The following is a 6954-nucleotide window of genomic DNA, read 5'->3' on the forward strand; positions in this document are numbered from 1 at the left end:
TTAGCCACGTAGCAAGATCATCAGGCTGGCAGCACCTGTTTGGCCTCTCCATACTTTGGAGTAAACAAGCGGGAATCTCGAGCCTTGGCAATCAGCCAAGAGTTGGAGTAAACAGCACGAGGTTTGGCAGCCAGCCAGGGCTCCATCTTTGGCTGGCTCGGCTGTGCTCGCTTCCCCCACAATTATATTAAGGGGCTTGTTGGATTTTTAATCAGGCTGGCAGCACCTGTTTAGCCTCTCCATACTTTGGAGTAAACAAGCGGGAATCTCGAGCCTTGGCAATCAGCCAAGAGTTGGAGTAAACAGCACGAGGTTTGGCAGCCAGCCAGGGCTCCATCTTTGGCTGGCTCGGCTGTGCTCGCTTCCCACAAAATATGATTAAGGGGCTTGATGGATTCTTAACATTCTTGGGGGTTTTCACTGACGTGGTTTCTTTGATGGACTCTAGGATTACATATTTGATTAAAGAACTTTTCATATTCTTCACATTTGTGGGGATTCTCTCCAGTAGGAATTCTTTCCGGTGCTCCAAGAGATGATATGCATGTAAAGGACTTGTCACATTTTCCATATCTGCAGGGTTTTTCTCCAGTATGGATTCTTTGATGTGCTCTAAGATATGATAGTTGGAGAAAGGACTTCTTGCATTCTATACATTCGTAGGGTTTCTCACCAGTATGAATTCTTTGTTGTCTTTGAAGATTTGATATACGACTAAAGGACTTGTCACATTCTTCACATTTGAAGGGTTTCATCCTTGAATGAATTCTTTGATGTCTCCTAAGTTTTGAGCTCATAGTAAATGATTTGTCACATTCTTCACATTTGTAGGGCTTTTCTCCTGTATGAATTCTCTGATGTCTCCTAAGTTTTGAGCTCATAGGAAACAATTTGTCACATTCTTCACATCTGTAGGGCTTCTCTCCAGTATGAATTCTTTGATGTGCTCTAAGATATGACACCCACATAAAGGACTTGTCACATTCTTCACATTTGAAGGGTTTCTCATCAGTATGAATTCTTTGGTGGGTTCTAAAGATGTGGTATTTGACTAAAGGACTTTCCACATTCTTCACATTTGTACGGTTTTTCTCCAGTATGCATTCTGTAATGTTTCCTAAGTGTTGAGTTCCCAGTAAAGGACCTGCCACATTCTTCACATCTCTAGGGCTTCTCTCCAGTATGAATTCTTTTGATGTGCTCTAAGATATGACACCCACATAAAGGACTTACCACATTCTTCACATTTGAAGGGTTTCTCTCCAGTATGAATTCTACAATGACTCCTAAGTTTGGAGTTTGTAGAAAATGACTTTCCGCATTCTTCACATCTGTAGGGTTTTGTTCCTCCAGTATGAATTCTTTGATGTGCTCTAAGATTTGATACTCGACTAAAGGACTTTCCACATTCTTCACATTTGTAGGGCTTTTCTCCAGTATGGATTCTGCAATGACTCCTAAGTTTTGAGTTTGTAGAAAATGACTTTCCGCATTCTTCACATCTGTACGGTTTTTTTCATCCAGGATGAATTCTTTGATGTGCTCTAAGATTTGATACCTAACTAAAGGACTTCTCACATTCTGTACATTTATATGATTTCTCTCCAGTATGAATTCTTTGATGTGCTCTAAGATTTGATATCCGACTAAAGGACTTTTCACATTCTTTACATTTGTATGGTTTCTCTTCTGTATGAATTTTTTGATGTCTTCTAGGAGTTGAAATTGCTGCATAAGTCAAAGTAGAAAGAATATTTCAATCATGGAGAATAAGGCTGAGACAATAACACATCCAGACATATACAGTGAAAAGGTAATAATCATGAATAAAATTTCCCAAAACCCTGAAAAATATTTAAGTGACAATAAGCAACAATATTGGAACTCAGGTAAAAACAAAGTCACAAAAATTAATCAACAAAATTATAGCAGAAAATTTCTGAAAAGCAAGAGTAAGAAATTGATATAAATCAGAAGAGATAGTTAGGAAGCTCAAATAGATATGGACAGAACTTTCCATTTAAAACCGTATCAAAAACGCTAAAAATAGCAAAAATCAATGCTGAAACTTGTATGGGAAAAATACCAACTCATTACAAATGTGGAAATATTGGAGTAATACTATATCGCTTGCTAAGAAACACAAAGACATCTGAAACAATACATTTAAAGCACTAAAAATGAAACTATACACTAAATTTGGTACCGAGAAATATGTTATGAATGAAAATTAATGAAGGTTTAAAAGTTATGAAGATGTACCCAAATAAAAAAAAAAATCATGTTAACCAAGGCAGCACTTCAGAATTTGTGTAAGAGAACATACACAGAGCAGAAAGACACTTTCATTCAAGGGAACAGAAGAAAGAATACAATTGACAAGGGCAACTGATGAAGACATAAGATCCCAGAAGGAATAAAATCACGCACAATACAGAAAATCAGCAAATCTCAGTATTAAGACTAATTTTAAAGGGGAAGAAAATAACTCTCAGTAATCCAACCAGGCAGAACACCTTCAACATCAAAGTGATAAAAAAAAAAAAATACCCTCTCAATAAATTCCTAAATAACTAAATGACTTCTATATACCTGTGGTCTCAGCTCACAAATTGAAAACAGAGACAAAGGTGGGTTAAACTCTCACTGAGAGAAATCTGGAGACAAAAACTTGATAGCTCTTAACAAATTTGTCATTTGCATAACAAATGCAAATGCATGAAAGCTGGAGGGTCCAGAGAGGGCATTGTGTCTAAATATGATTAAGAGGCATTGTATGAAGAACACGAAGAAGCAAAACAATGCATTGGATGAGAAGAAATAACAAGTAAACCAGAAATGAGCAAACAGAGAATAAAAAATAAAACATACAACCAATCAAATAATCCACTGAAAAAAAATAACGAATCACAAGTGAAATTAAGCAAAAAAAAAGAAAACAGAAACTAATAAAAACAGAGGTAGAAAGGTTTTTTAAAATGGACTTTAATGAATTATTGCACATCACTAAGGACAAAAATGAAGCACTATTTTCATGTCTCCCAATGGCCCAAATTTAGATGGATTCACAACTGAAATACCACACAGGTATTTTTCAGTCTTTTAAAACTATATTGGGAAAACAAACTAATAAACAAAGGCCACTATGTGCAATGACAAATACTGCACTCACTTATGCCACTTATGCATTACACATGTGAGCACTGAAAGAGAAGAGGACTGATAAGTGTGTGGGATAAATATTTAAATATTTTCCCCCATTTTTCTTAGCATTTTTTCAGAATTTTGTGTAATGTATTCTGATCACATTCACCTCCTCATCCCATAACTCATCCTGGATCCATGGCCTTTCCCTGTCCATGCATACAATGCTGCCTCTCTTATTTTTTTGTCAGTTTAAACCCATCAAGTCATATTTATCCTGACATACTTTTGGTTGTGAAAGAATAGTTAACCTAGGTGGGCACACACACTTGAAGAAAACTGACTCTTCAGTGCATCGATGAATCCCCAATAGCTCCTAGGCAAAGGGTCAGACTCGTATCATCCCAACTACAAGACAGGCATCATTTTCAGCTTTACACAATGGTGTGAGACAGGGTACCTTGGCCTGTCAGGGACTCCCCTGCTACATACTACCTGGCTTCAGCAGTTCTCACACTGAAGAAGAACTGATGATCCCTCACTCTGACATCCTCCATGTCTCTGTCATTAGTTCTTTGTATCCTAGCTATTCAGAGTATGGTTCATAAACCCTCAAGTAATTTTAATTTGCATTTTCCTAACTGCTAAGGATTTTGGATGAATTTTAAAATATTCCCCAGCCACTTTTATTTCACTTCTTGAGAACACTGTTCATATCTATAATTCATTTTCAATTTGGTTGTTTTCTTGATGTGTTTGATTTTTTGTTCTTTGTATTCCAGACACTAATACACTGTCATAGGTGGTAGGTACTTTTCAATGCTAAAGCCTGCCTCTTTACTCCAGGACATGATATTGCCTTCTGCTTTGCAAAAGTTTTTATATTTCATGGGATCCATTTCTCAATTATTCATCTTACACAAGTATATAAACATTCTGAGAAAGAAATCATGGAAGCAAACCAATCACAATAACCACAAAAAAAGGTATTGTTAAATAAATCTAATCAAGGAAATAAAAAAAAGAATTCTGTAATTAAATCTTTAAGATACTTAAAAAAGTAACTGAGGAAGATATTAGAATCCAGAAAGAACTCCCATGAACATTAACCAATAGGATCAATATTGTAACAATAGTGATCCTACCAAAAGCAATCTAGATTGAAAGAAATCAGTATCAAAAAAATCCAACACAATTCTTCACAGAAACTGAAAAAACACCCTCAAATTGTGAATGAAAAAATAGAAAACTCAGGACAGCTGAAAAGTTATGAACAATAATAGAATACTTGGAGGTATCATCATCCCTGATTTCAACTTATGCTACATAGCTAGAGAAAGAAAGATAGAATGGCACTGGGGTAAAGAAAGCTGACACACTGATCAATGGAACAGAATTGAGGACCCAGATTCAAATCCACATTTTTAAAGTCACTTTATTTCTGAAAAAGAAGCCAAAAATATACATTGGAGAAAAGACAGCATCTTTAACAGATGGTGATGGATAGTTTGGCAGCTACATATAGAGAAAAGAAACTAAATTCCTCTCTCTCCTCCTGCGCAAAATTCAACTTCAAATGGACCACAGACCTTGAATGTGATAGAGAAGGAAGAGGGGAAGAGAGTAGAATTATCTACAAGGGAGAAGACATTCTAAGTAGGACCCCAATAGAAGCTTTTAGATCATGGACATATGGTATGGTGGGAAAACTACTTGGTGTGTATGCATGAGGACCCTAGTTTTGAGCCCCAGCCCTCATGGAAAAAAAGTGTTACCTTTGTGTCAGGTTTCTGGACAACTTTGATAGTATGCAGAGAAAAACCTGGAGTCCACTGTCCATATAATCTAGGCAAATGGAGAGCTAAAATTTTGGTTGGATTCTGTCTCAAAAGGCAAATTATTGAACGATAAGGGAAAACTATTACAATAAAAGTCCCCTCTCAATCAGTACCTGAACAGAATGGTAAATGCACTCTGAAACATTGAGGCACACAGACATATGCTGCACATAAAAAAAAAAAACAATTTTTTTCATATTCCAAAAGTAAACGTTCCAAGAAAAATTTAGTAAAATATCTCATTCATATTCACAACAAAATATAGAAAACTGCCTCACATTGAACCTAAGAAGTCGACTGTTTCAGAGTGAGAAATATAAGGACCTAAAGAAAGAAACCGCACATGCGACCAAACAATGTAATGGACAGTCATCCTCATTCTTGAACAAAACTGATCCTCCGCAAATATTACTAAGGGTGGTCACGAAACTCAATGTAGTACTCATGAAAACCCAAATGACATTGTAGAAAGAATTATAAAAGCACTCCAAAACACTCATTGTGGAACACTACTCACCAAAAGGATCCAAGTCAACAGTTTATAAAAACAAAAATAAAGCAGAACAAAGGGGGCAGTATCCTAATATCTGAGTTAAAATTAAATTTCATTACCATAGAGATAAAAACAGCATGGTACGTATAATATCAAACAATGTAAATCAATGGAAAAGCATAGAAAACACAAAACTAAACACATCTATAGCCAACTTATTTTTTATACAAATGGGTAAAAAATAAAACAGGCACTAGAAATAAAGGGAGCCTCTTTAATCTGTTATCAAAACAGAGTATGTAATGGAAAAGGAATTAAATTAGATCCAAACCTCTAACCTCTGCAAAACTCTATTTGAAATGCATAAAATGCTTTAATATATAAAGCATCATGTTCTGAAATTGACAGAGGAAAACTTCAGGATGTAGGCATAAGCAAGGATGTTCTTATTATACACCAAATCACTCAGGAAACAACCTGAACAACTGAAAAAAATGTATGAAATCAAAAATGTGCCCAAGAACATAAACTGCAGGAAGAATGAGACATATTATCATATACTATGTCAACATCTAGAATACACAGGATTTGCAAAATTAAGTGTCAAAAGATGAAAATTTCAAATCCACAAACTAAACAAATACATACATCTCCGAAAAGAAAAACAAATGGCCTGTAATAGTAACAATAGAGTAAAGATCTTTAACCATTGTTTGGGAGATACTCAGCCCTAAGTGGCACATTTACAATGGAACCACGAAACCCTAATGCTTACAGAATATACTGGACCAGGAGTAGAGAGAAAAAATATTGCATCTGACAACTCTCACGAGTGAAGCCACCTCATGCAAGTGTTAATAACATAGATGCCAAAAGCCGCCAAAGTGTGGAAAATAGGAGACTGCAGAGTGCATGTCCCTACATTAAACCACACGCACACACGGCTGAGGGACCCAACAGCCAAAAGGGGTGGAAAGATCATAAAAGTCAAGGGTGGTGATTGACCATAAGGAAACAGAGTTTTCCAGGCTTCCAGGAATCTGTTCATATGAACTTACATCAATAGCCACATCATGCACAAGACCCATGTAAACTCAAAGCAGATGAAAACCTAGCATAGAACTGGGGTCACGAGTAAGAAACCAGACCTTAGCAACGAACTCCTGGCAGCTTATCACTGCTAGGTGAGGGAGACTTAGTTTTCTTTAAGGAAGTGATCCTAGATAGGCAGACCAGGCTCTAGTGGAGGAACTCACACAGAGGGATAGGTTGCAACACCAAGTTGACTCCACAGGTTTTAACATATATGACAGAAGGCATGGAAACCAGTGGGAGGCCTGTGGGGTGTGAAGATAGGGATGGGATCCAAATATGATTAAGATTTATGGAACTGACAAAAAAGTTCAATGGAAATACACATCCTGAAAATTTAAAAATAAATGTAGAAGATCAATGTTTTGCAATCTGTTTTTGAAGAAC

At 36.4% G+C, this 6954-nt stretch overlaps 1 pseudogene; it reads right to left on the bottom strand.

Moving 5' to 3' along the window:
- The window catches only part of LOC103741739, a 111137-nt pseudogene that overhangs the window by 96956 nt on the left and 7227 nt on the right, over positions 1–6954 (bottom strand).

This window comes from Nannospalax galili, unplaced genomic scaffold, assembly GCF_000622305.1.
Source record: "Nannospalax galili isolate Female #2095 unplaced genomic scaffold, S.galili_v1.0 scaffold260, whole genome shotgun sequence".
Lineage (NCBI taxonomy): Eukaryota > Metazoa > Chordata > Mammalia > Rodentia > Spalacidae > Nannospalax > Nannospalax galili.